Here is a 13261-nt window from a genome sequence, read left to right as displayed (position 1 = left end):
AAGTCAAATGAAGAGTATATCGTGCTACAACCCACACAGTCTCTAGGAGCAACATGCAAGGCCAAGACTAATCTGAGCAGCACCTACAATCCCAGTCTTGCAACTGCCTATTATAATTAATGCTCAATCATAAAGAACAGCACCAATCTATTTTCACACATAAAATGCCTGACGCTTTAAAAGCCTTATTCAAAAAACGGTACTGACTAGTCTTGAGACAGGAATTTCTATGTATTAAACAGAGAAACACGTTTCTAGAAATAAATTAAAAATACATTAAAATAAATAAATAAATAAATAAAAAGCTGTCATAAACCAGTCCAGCTCACTGATGATCAGAGAGAACCAAATACTGGAATTTCAGCTAGAAAGCAGCAGCGTTTCACATGCAGCACAATGTGCTTCAGAGCCAGGTTTCTGCGTGCTGGATAAATTGCAGCTTTGCCACCCTTTGCTGCAGAGAACAAGCAGAGGAAGGATTCTAGTTTTGCAGATAACAATTTACACACAGTATTAAATTCCCTTTAACACTCACTGTTATAACATCACCAAATGCTTGTATACTTTGGTGTTCTGGACTCCTCAGTTAAGCTGGCAATTTAGAACAAAGAATATTTCAGATCCAGTTTCAGTACAAGGAAGTAGAGAAGTCAGTGTTGATGCTCACATTTCCAAAGCTGAAAGGACTTCAGTCTAAAGCCATAAATTATTCATAGCATATTCTGACACACTGGGGAAGAGACCTGAATATTCATGTGCCACACAACTGGTAAAGTCCCTACAAATTTGGGAAATGATGAGACTGTGGAAACTTTCCTTACTTTCCTCATGGGAAAAGCTGTGCCATGGAGGATTCCACTGATACAAGACATACAATCAGAGCAGATGATGCTGTGGGACAGACTTGAGCCTTGAATCAGAGTTCCTATTTTTTTAATCAGTTTCCTCCAGAACAACTGGGGACGCCAGCAGTCTGAGAACTGTATTGTTAAATCACAGTCACTCATAAAAGAATACCAATCGCATTGCACTCATTTGCTAATCAGTTTGGATGTTGTTCTCATAATGCAACCATACTCAATAATGTAAACATCTGATTTGTGATTCTCTCTTGCCATAAATCTTCTTCAGGCATTTATAATGAGACAAAATGAGTGCAAAGCACAACTATGCAAACTTGGTGGTCAGTTCCATCTACTGTGCATCGATAAAAGTGACTGGCTAATGCCTTTAACGATAAAGAATGGGGCCTTCTTAAGTGTCTGACAATTAAGTCTCAATAAAACAAAGTAACCAGTCCTATAACATCAATAAAAAATATTACAGAAGTCTGTTGCAGCACTGGCCAGGCGGTGAGAAATCAAGACTACAATGCTCCTCTTCCTTTTGAAAACTCCTGTGCGACCTTGGACACCTATCTTAAACTTTGTACTTCATTTCAACACTTCTTTTTTCCCCATTTTCTTCCATCTGTCTTAAATTCTAAACAATTAAGACATCGACTGTCTTATAACACCTCTTACAAATATGTCCTGTTCTTGTCTGGGGTATCTCAGAAGGACAACAACTCTGCTATCAATACTTAAATCTTAAGCAATAGTATCAAGATTGCCCAGAATTTGCCTTCACTTAATCTCTGTATTTCAGTTTTCCCACTGCAACATTATTATTTTCTATTTCTCATGATGTGTAATGAGGCATATATTGGCTTTGACAGCCCCGTACCTATTGGCACACAGTACCAGGAGAGCACTAAAGATTATTGAGCTAAACAGCTGATAGCAGGCACCCCCTTTATAAATGACTTGGATAAGATTAAACGATGTGAAGAATAAAATTGATGTTAACTGATGGTCATTGCAAAGCGTTATTTTCAGGAGGCTCTTCCCCACAACATGTTTCACTAATGCAAAGCAACAGGAGAGCAAGTTAAAGTGACTAAGTGTATGGATTAGGTTTATCGTGGAGACGATCAAAGCTGCCCTGAACACCCAAGCACCCAATTTCCATGAGTGCCAATTGAAAACAAGTGCTTAGAGCTCCCAAGTTGCCTTTAAAGACCTCAACCCATAAAAGATATTTTCTTCTAATGAAAAGATTTTTCAGAGCTCCATTTCTCACTTACACTCCCAAAACAAGTCTCTCTCTCTTTTTTTTTCCCCAGAACTGGCTGTGAGGCTGTGGTTACGCTTTGGGCAGCAGTACAGCCTCAGCAGGCTGAAACAACCACTCCATGCATGCTCCTACCCTGTGTTATCTCTGTAATCTGCCAGCAACAGCAGAACACCAGAAGCTTAAAGTTGGAGCTGCTCATTTACTTTAGAAGTTGCTGCTCACTCTTTCATATTAAAAAAAAAAAAAAAGAAAAAAAAATCACAAACCAAACAGCAACAACCCACACTCAGCTGCTGAACTGAACTGTAGCCATAAGTGAATTACAGTACACGTGTTAGGTATGGCAACCAACTGCCCTTGGACAACACCTTACAGTCTTCATTCAACACTCCCGCTACTCACTGGTATAGGTAAGTAAAATCATCCCCATGCTAACTAGAAAAACTGAGGATGAGAAATCCAAGACCTGTCTGAGTCTGACTTTGGTAACTCGGTGCCTTTGGCAGGAACAGCAGCACGAAGGAACCCTGCCCCGAGCCCTTGAGTGCTGCTTTTTCCTCCCCATTGCAGCCTAACCACGCCCTCGTTTGTGCCATTTATTATTGAATGAAGTGCTGAGATCAGAGCTAGGTGTTTCCTAACAGTTCCCAGATATTCATAAATACCGTTAACAACCTGCAGCAATTTTGCCACGCACAGCGCTGCTGAATGCAGACTGCTGCAGGTACAAATGTCAGATTCAAAATGTGTGAGCTCAGCAGATGAGCCCCATGCTCTGACACTGATCATATGTGTTGTGAATGTCATATATGGTGTGTGAGCTGATACAACTCTCACACCGCTGTAAATAACTTTAGACTAGTTATGCTAAATTACCCATTTATTACTGTGAGAAATGAGTATGATTCAGATATCTATTTTAGGGTGAAATGAATTATACTCTAAACTCCAATGCCTGTACCAGTCCAGTCTTTCTTGGGAGTTAGGATCACTGTTCCAGGTGAATGCAGTCCCTTGTAGCCGATGCTGATTGCCTTCTGCAGGATCACACAGGAACACACCGGTGCAGAGCTGGGAACAGCCCTTCAATTTCCTGGCTCGGCCTGATGCCTTTGTGCTAGGTATTATTGCCCTGCTTTTGAAACTCAGTCAGAACAAATCTTAGCTTTGTCCACGGATACAAAATAAACCACAAGTTTAAAAAAAAAAAAAAAAAAAAAAGAAAAAAGTGCACACTGAAGACTCGCGTATATAAGAGTGACTTCTCATTACCGCTCACCAAATTAATTCCCACTGCCGCGAGCAGTAAGGTGGCATTTCAGCCTAGTGCACTGGGTATTACGTTGCTTAAGGAGCGGAAGCGCACAGTCCCCGTGAACCAGCCTCAGGTGGATTTAAATTACTCTCTGCTCTTTCAAAGTGACAGTTTCTGATCTCTGATTTCCATTGGTTACTAAGCTACTAGAAACAAGCATATTGTACATGGGTAAACAGTTATCATGTATATCTGGGTCACTAGCCAGCCTGTAATGCAACCTGTCTTTAGTGGTAATACACACTGTGTTCCTTCACACACCTGTTTGCTGGTTACAGCAGCTTAGCCATGCTCAAATATGCTGAAATTTAGCTTCAGAAAGGTACAAGAGGTTGTCGATGTTGCTCTGGTGAAATAAATCAATCCGAAAAATCTATGGGATTTCCTCATTTAGATAAAATCTTGGAAATCTTGGAGCTATTTGGCATCTCTTAACATTCCCATCCTTTCTTGGACAGCTGTCTTTGCTTCAGGGTACGTGGTTAGCTATAAGGAAATGCAGGTGGGACACTCCCCAGGAAGAAGCTACAAATAACAAAAAGCACCTCCAAGGACAAAGGAAGCTGCATAAAATAGAGAAGGTTTTGACTTGCATTTTCATGCATGGAAACAAACCAGCTACATAGATCCATGCCCATTTCATGGTCCTTGAACCAAGATGGCAGGAGCAATCTTTTTTCCTAGACCCCTAAGCTGCAGCACACATTCTTCCACAGAGATCCTCGAATAACTGTGAACAGCATGAAAGCATGAAAAATCAGCTCATATTGCAATTAGTTCTATATAGATCCAGCAGCAGAGGAAATACAAACTGACAAAGAGAGCCAAAACACTAACTGGTTTCTCCTCATGTAACACACTCCTTCCTATAAGCAAAATAACCTTTTAATTGCAGCAAAGGCTTTAATGATGCTTACAGCTTGTTTACAAAATAATGATCCCTCCTTAATCATTCCGTATTTCTCCTCTGTCGTACTGCATATTGATACATTCTGGGCTCTTTAAAATAGGATCTTGCTTATATAACGCAGGCACAAGTGAAGTGAACTTGAGATAGAAGCTTTCGCTCTACAGCAATTCACACAAAGAAATATCTGTATGATTCCTCCATGGCTGCGAGCAACATTGTCATCACCGAAAAGTTTTTTTTCCCAATTCATTCTCAAAGTTCAGTATTTTTAATAAAAGTGCATAATGTACTGTTCCAAGAGTCACCACATACCTTAGGCTAAAATACTGTCAGCTCATCATTCACTTCTTAGGAAGATCAGTACTACAGAGTTCACTTGAACTGATTTTTCATTTTAAGACTTAAAAAAAAAAAAAAAAAGCTTGCTTTACATAAACAATTAGATACATTAGGCTCATGTTACTGAACTGTGACTGGACCCGGCTTAAAGAGTGCTCCCTGGAAACCTCCCAGGACTGAGGTGTGGCAGCTCAGCAGGTGTCAGGACAGGATCAAATGCTGGAGATGCTATGAGGATCATGGTCCTTTGGATAATAATTTTGTAAGGAAGAGTAATAAGTGAAAATGGCAAAATTTAAGTGTATTAGGCAGGAAACTGAAGATATAGAATCTCTACTGTAGGATTCCCTGAAAGGCTCCAAGTAGCTCATGTGTGGACAAACCTGGGAGCAAAATCTCCCTGTATAGATGAGAAAATGGTGTGAGGAAGAGCATTTCAGATTCAGTGAAAGGGTTTACACAGAATGACTTTGGCTTCACGTAAATATTATGAGAATCTGGCAACTGATAACAGTAAACTTGTTAAACTAGGGCAGAAAGAGTACATGGTTTGGGTTGCACCATTTTCCAGGAGGAGGTAAAAACACTCAATAAAAGGGTAACAGAAAGTTACTAGGACTATAATGACCCAATTTAAATGAAAATATCAGTATAAAAAGCACAGGAGAAATTTGTAGAAGATAACTATTAGGATACTGTAAACTCAGTAAACAGCAAAAGAAAAACAAGTAGAAGAAAGAATTGTTCTGTAAGTTACAGAAAGCTCAGCACCAGGTCAGAGTGAAAAGAATCCCTGTTTTACTTACACAATCCAATCCCTGGACTGAAATTCCAAGGTCAGATAGGAAAAGTACAGCACTGAGATTGTATTACCAGTCACCTGGCCATGGGGGCAATAGCAGCTATGACCTGCTGAAAGGCATCAGAGGCTATGAGAGCAGGAAATGCTATCTAAATGTAGAAGAGGTGACAGGCATGATATCAAGATTAAATATTTAGACATCGCTGACAATTGCTTCCTTGATTAGCTCCTTGTGATTCACTGGAAGAAAAGCAATTCTTGGCTTGCTTCTGAGCACCGTATAGCTCTGGCTTGTAATGTCCTTATAGGCTCACAGGAATTAAAAAGGCTCCACCAAGAAAGAACAGTCATGCACCAATGCCTGTGCAGTCAAGGAGTTCCCATCCTGTCAAGCCCAGCTATGTCCAGGCCTGGTGAGGTTTCCCATCAAAGAGGAATTCAAAGAGCACGAATACAAAGCAATTAGTTTTTTATACATAGAACAATATGTTCTTTGAATTAGTTCTTTGAATCTGGTAGCATTTCACGTTATTTTGTTCATGGATAAAGAGAAGCCAAAGGAACAGAATAGAGACATTCAGGATTTGTTCTTCCATAAATTCAGGATGTATCACATCCAAAGCATGGCTTCTAAATATGTTTTTGTTGTTGTTGTGGTTTTGGTTTTGGTTTTGTTTTTTTGTATGTGTTTTGTTTTTTTTAAAGAAACAATAAATTGCGCGGTTGCATATTTGCCTGCTAAAAATGACAATGGAGAGCTAACAGAGAGCTTAGGTGACTGCGTAACCAGTTCCTCTTACTGTTCAAGACATTAACTCTTTGCATTTGTACTCACTGAAAACACGACTTTGTACAGAATCAAATGTTCCTCTATACACATAGCATGCACAGGCAGAGACAAATGCAAGTACAGATGTTGATTCCGTGGTGTGATGCAGTTAATTTGAACTTGTTCTTAGAGATGCTCAAAAACCTAATATATTTTCAAATTAGACTCTTGAGGTTTGATCGTGTTCTCATTAAATATATGAATGAAACTCTCGGTGATTTTTACCAAGAGCCAGGATTTGGTCCTTAGAAAGACATGAAAACTTAATGTTAAGTGCTGCAGTCTTCTTAAAAAGTATTGTCACTATTCATTGATTTTTTCAGAAATAGCATCTCATAAGCAGTTACATCATTTGTTATCATAAGAAGTTCCACTGATGCCTCAGGCTTCTCTGAGTTTCTTTATACTATATTTTCTTGTCTGGTAGAAGGATAAATGTACAAGGAACAAGGCAGTTTTAAAGTAATTTTCTTTCATTTTAATTTACAGGTTTTTGTAAGATTGCAGTTGCTATGTGCAATTTCTAAAACCATAATAATTTGCATACATTAAGAAGGTATGTGCTTGCAGTATGTCATTACTTCTGTCTCCTGCATAGCTTTTCTATATGAAAAGCAATTCTGATTCAGAGTTATGAAAAATAACATCTAAAAATACTGTAGAGAAGTTAAATTAATAATACTTGGCATTTATTCCTTCTCTTGAAAACATTAATAATTGGGGAGTGTTCAGAACCTGTCTAGTTCTGAATATAAGTGAAGACCCACTGGAGACAGAAAATGTCTCAAATTTTAATGCCATTTAACTGACAAAGAAGCAAAGGACTGGGTAGTTGAAGAGATTTGCTACAGGTTTTCACGCTTTGTCTGTATTCAGACAAATTTAGGCTTTTTAAAAATCCTCAAACCCACATACCATATTCTTTTTTGTCACAAAAAGTTGCTACCGAGTATTGAGTGGTTTTAAAGTCCTGCCAGGGCTGAGTGTCCTGATGCATTGCTACTCCGTGTTCTGAACTCTCTGTGTGAAGTGAGTTCATCCACATTCACTTATGAAAAAATAATGAATAAATTGCACTTATTTAAGGACCGATTACTTTAACTAAATGCAAATCAGAAATTTAGAAGAGAACATTAATTACATCCAGTGACATACATATCCATTATAAACTAGAAAATATACTCGCAAAATGTACCTGGAGGTAGCTCACCTTTCTGAACAAGCCAAGTTTTATGGCTTGGATAGCAACACCACTGAGTTTAGTACAGGGCAGCTCTTGTATGGTGCTTTAATACTGCAACACTGAGATGAACAGCACTCCAGGGCAGCTTGTTATAACCACAGCAACAGTTAACTTTGTCTTCTTTTTACAAGCTTTATTCCTTTGGTCTCCCCTTAAAAACAAAGATCCCTGTTGCCTTGAAGTCTATTTTTTTTTCCCCCCCTTTTTTTTTTTAATCTGAGTGATGAGAATTAGTCACAATTTTCAAAATTAAATCTCACTAATGCCTTATAAAATGACAATGAAAATTTCTTTCATAGTTCTACTGGAAATTTCTTGTCTGACATACATCTCGGGTTGTTATTTACTTTGTTTCATGACTGCATCAGACTGGTGGCTCACAGTAATCCTGTAAATCAAAAACTGCAGTTGGCTTCTTCCTGTCATTTTCAAATAACAACCCTCTGGCTTTAATCACATCTGTTTATATTTAAACAGTTGTAGGCTTCTTGCAGGAATTATTAAAGGAAGTTCTCTAGCTTGTGTTAAGCAGGATGTCAGACTTCTCATGCCTCCTGGCTTGAAAAGCTAATTCTATAAACCCATACATCTCAGGGCATCCACCTATCTCTAACAGAGCTGATTACGGGGGCACTCACCTCGATCAAGTTATTCCATAACTATTCCCTGCAACGTTCCTCGGCCCCTTTTCTAAAGCATCTAGGACTGCATTTTCAGAGTCACAGCACTGGATAAATATTGAAAACAATTATATTTGCACTTGCTTAAGTGCCTCGCTCATGACATGAGCTGGTTTAAATTTGTATGCTTCTACAGGAAAAAGTAAACACCGAGGCAGGTTAGGACATAGACTTGTACTTAGGAACCTGATTATTTAGCACCTTCATTAATGCTTTAGTCATATTCTTCAGGCAGCAAAGGACTAGGAAACCTACTGGAATTTTCATACTGATGTGATCCAGACTTAGTCTCTGCCCAGATTCTGTTTAGTTTAGCGTCATTATACTTTTACCAATATTTACTTATGATCACACTTCAGCTGTGCTCTCGTGTTTCTTTACCTGATCCTGCTTTTTCACTCTGGTTTATCACTTTTTCCTGGCTTTCATGGTTGAACTCTTTTCTCATTGTTCAAAATTGCCTTGCAGCTCCTAATGTTTATGGAACTCTTGAGTTTGGGTAGTGAATTATTTCTTACTTAAGAAGAATACTTATTTCTACTTGCTGGAAATAATAGTCTAGCACTTAGATTTGTTTTTGCATTTATCACATCACAGAGCAGGATCTTTCCATTAACTGCATTCACCCTTCTGCAACTTTAGTCTAAATTTTGGTCTGAAAACCTGTCTTAACTTTTTAGTTGTTTAACTAAACCTGCTCTACCCTACATGCACAAACACCTTCTGGTACTTGCTTTGAGAAAGCACTTCTACACATTTACACTTCTCAGAGGAATGTAAAAGAAACTTTCAAGGTTTGAGATGTCAGAAACCTTGGAGACACATCTGATTTCCCGTCTCCTTCCTGACTTCAGGAGAAACCCCAAAAGAAAGATTTGCTGTTCTATGTGATGCAAAACCAGATCAACTGAAAGTGATTGGCTTTAATCTTCATTAATTTAGCATCTACTTCATATCTGATTTCTATGTCCCTTTGCTGTACGAAAGATGTAAGATAAGAAATATAAGAACCTTTGTAAGCTCCCACATAATTAATTTTTGGTCTTTCAGCTTGAACTGTACCGAAGTCATGTATCAATTTTAATTAATCTGCTTTTTTCCTAATTTTTATTACTCATTTCCCTAGCAGGCCTATTATCACCCTACCATGGCAAGTTGAGGACTTGGCCTCTGAGCTGCGCACCTACCGGCACTCATCCTCCTTGCAGAACAGAAGCAAAGAAGCAGAGTAGCAAGACAGCCCCACACCTCCCCACCAAACTGAGTTGTACTTTCTGCCTGGAACACGCATATCGCTATTTTGGGTAACAGCTCTGGGGCTGTAAGGCAAAAACAGCAAGCCTGTCTGTGATTGAAATGGCTGCCAGAGTGCCTTTTGCTAATTAAGCTTTCTATGGTTCACCAGCACATGCAGACATCTCCCTGCAACCCTTCTGCAGTCTGAGGCCACCTTCTATTTAAGCTTTTAGAGTTTCTCCAGACAGCCTTCCCAATACTGAGAAGATCAGTAGCCCGGCTCTGTGTTATATGTTTTCTTTAAAAAAAAAAAAAAAAAAAAGGAAAAACAGTGAGAAGTGGTCTGGAAATCAATCACATCACGTTACAGCCCTGTCTCACCCTATGACACTGCTCATCTCTAACAGTTACCATCTTATACTCCGGAAAAGTGTACTCAAGCACCATCCTTTCAGATGGCAGCAGCTGCCAAGGCTCTTGCACGTTCAAGGAGCTTCGCGTCCCCCACTTCAGGTGGGAGACAATGAAATCTCCGGATGTCTCCCATCGTCAAACATTTCAAGGGCAGTAAGAACCAAAGGACAAAATTTGCCCTGAAATATTGAAGACGAGCTGATGGAAAAATACCTGGCTCCTCTCTAAAATGCTGCTCTGCTAAAGGAATGTGGAACACCGCTGTCTATTCCTCTATAGGTAGATGACCTCCTTATTACTTCGCACGCATTGCTCCATTAGCCAGCTCTGCTCTTTTTCATTCTCATCCTCAGCAAAGAGTTCTGCAGACTCTTGCTAATTGTTGCAAAAATTTTACAGTGCTGAAAATTATTGCTGGATCATTGCAATGGCCTGTCATTATGAGTAAAACCATTACCTGCAAATATTTTGAATGGAACAAAGCAGTTCTTTATCATTAGTATGGTCTTGTATGAGGAAAAATAATACAGTGGATTTGTTTGCAACATTCTTACAGCTATTGTTCTAAAACTTTCACGGGGAACTCAGGAAAAAAGAGCATCACTCCACATGCTTCCAAAAACGTCAGATGCTATGGGGTATCTGCAGTGTGGAACACTTTGGAAGTACCAGACAGTTATGGAAAATCATGCTGACATATCCACGTCAAGACTTATAGAGTAGATTTGCCTAAAAATAATGTGCTGAAGTTTGTCAAACACACACACAAAAAGTAATTGTTACCAGTGTCAATCACTCTTTGTCTTCTTTTCTTTACCCTTTCTTTCCTCTTTTTCTGTGCATATATATATAGATAGATATACATCCAGAGATGGCATCCTGCTGTACATGGAACACATGTGTCACCAGCCTTTGAAGACTAATATATGAAGTGCCAGCTGGATGTAGCAGAATAATAAAATGTGCACTGCTAAAAGTTCCTTTCTGTTGCAGGAAATGGTAAATAAAAGGATGCATGTGGAGATCATTTGAGATAACTAAGACAGATAGATTAGATGTTACTGATGGAGTAGGCAGCCAAATTCATACCATTAAGAGCTGGTCTGTTATTTTTCTAAAATACAGAAAAATAAGCAGTGGGGACACAGGAGTGACACAAGAAAGCCTACCACAGGTGTGTCTCAGCAGCTCCGTGCCTCCTGGGACCATTCATAGGCTGGAGCTCAGGGCTGGGCTTGGAAGAACAAGCTGGATTTACTATAGTGAAGAGATTACCCAAATATCTTGTTTTTCTCATGACACTACTATAATCTGATCTTGAAAATATTTACTATCTACAGTATTATACAGTAGCATGATGAGAACAAAGGGGTTACTGCGACTACTCAAAGTTTGGTATGCCCTGGCAGAATCAGGCTCGTCCTTAAATTTGTATGAAATATTTACAGGAAAAATCCGAAAATTTCAAAATAGGAGCCTCTGAATTTCATTTTGAAGTTATAATAAAAAATGCTAGTTCCATGGGGACTTTGGTCCTTGTGGAGAAAAAAAGAGAAAATCCCCAAAACATAAGAATGGCTTTATTTTTCAGTTGGAATTTCAGGTTTGCTTTCATTTTGAATATATCTGTAACCTCTACAAATGTCTCATGATTCCGCTCTGACATAAGACTGACCTGTCAGAGAGTATTTTATAAAGACCATTTCCTAGTTTGTAAAATAATAGAAAGCATAATTACAAATAAGATTTATCAAAAACATATGAACTAAACTTATGAACAACTTCTCATCCCCGTGCCACCTTAGGATCACCAAACCCTAAAATCCTGACAGAAATTTTCACTAACAAGAGCTCAGGACGACGTCTTACTCTGTGGAAAAATGTTTACTGAATGCATTGAATCAGTTAATTCCTTTCATTAAGGTGAGAGTAAAAAGAGAAAAGTTTTGTGACAGTGACGCACTGTTATGCACAAGATCACCACAGAGCACAAATACTTTCACATCCCTCAGAAATTCATTAAATTTACTGACAGACTATAATAAAGACAGGACTTTTAATTTCTTTCTTTTCTTCAAACCGTACTTTGCTTTTTTCTGTTTTCATTCCTTTTTTTTTTTTTTTCTAAGTGTTTCTAGCTCTTGCCAGATCCTAAGAGGTCTTACCATATTTTTACATTTTATAAAAACTAATTTTGTAACAGTCCTTCCTTTATGAGTTAAAACTGAAAAACTGAATGCTGAATAATGAATTACAGCTCTTGTTAGGTAATACTTATCCTGCTGTTGATATTTCTTAATGCTTTTCTTGTTCTCTTTTTACAGCAGAGTTCCCCATGCTTTATTTTTATCATTTATTATTTACAAGGTGCCATGTGTTCCTCATCCTTCACAAAACAGCAAACGTTCCAGGTCCCTGCCCAGAAAATCTTGCAATTTATGATCAAGATGAGGTGGAATCTTCTGCTTTAAAACCCTCTTGAATGTTACATCACGAACAACCAGTAGAAATGTTAACAGCCCATCCCAGCCTGCTGCTGACCAAATAAACCTAGGACAACACTGAGGTCTCATTTGTTACCGTTACCCCCTAATCTGTTGCCTTTCCATTACTTCCATTCCATTACTTCCGTACGGTGGAACTGATGTTTACATCACGATCTGCTACACATCTGTGATGTGCTCGTGTTTTGATGCTGATCTGATCTTACAGTTTGGAGAAACCTGGATAGATAAGAACTTGAGAAGTGACCATGACATAAAGCTATATTGCAGATCATAGTGTCTAATTTCTTCTACTCTGGTAAGGTAAAGTTCACCACTACATACTGAACTGCTGGCTATAGGTCTATAAATATAACTTATAGATCTGTAAATGCAACTAGTTCGTTCAATCCACATCTTGGTGCCGGAGACATCTCATTAAACGCCAGTCAACAACCTCTTTTGCTATTCTCTGGTGTGCCAATGAAATGGCTGGAAAAGTCACAAAGACGTGGAATTAACTTTGATTTCTCATCATTCTTTTTACACCGGTTAACGAACAGTTCATCCTGTGACAACAGAAGTTAAACCACCACCAGGCTTCTGAACTGTCTTGTCATTTGGGTAAGCATTTCAGGCTTTCAATAAGGCTGAGTTTTGTAACTTTTCAGCGATGTTACACTGCTGAGAAAATACAACAAATATGAAACCTTTTTCATAGTTCAGAAAACAGGCTCAAATTTCTCAACATTAAAAAAGCCAAACAAGTGAATCTTGTTAAGTACTGCTAATAGCCATGACCATCTAAGATGATAAGCAGAGCTAGCTTTTTAACAGACCAAGCAGAATAGCCAGAAAAACTAGACAAGCGTTCAGGTATGTTAGCCTTTCTTCA

Source organism: Anser brachyrhynchus (genome assembly GCF_964034855.1).
Source record: "Anser brachyrhynchus genome assembly, chromosome: 9".
Classification (NCBI taxonomy): domain Eukaryota; kingdom Metazoa; phylum Chordata; class Aves; order Anseriformes; family Anatidae; genus Anser; species Anser brachyrhynchus.
This window is presented reverse-complemented; position numbering follows the sequence as displayed.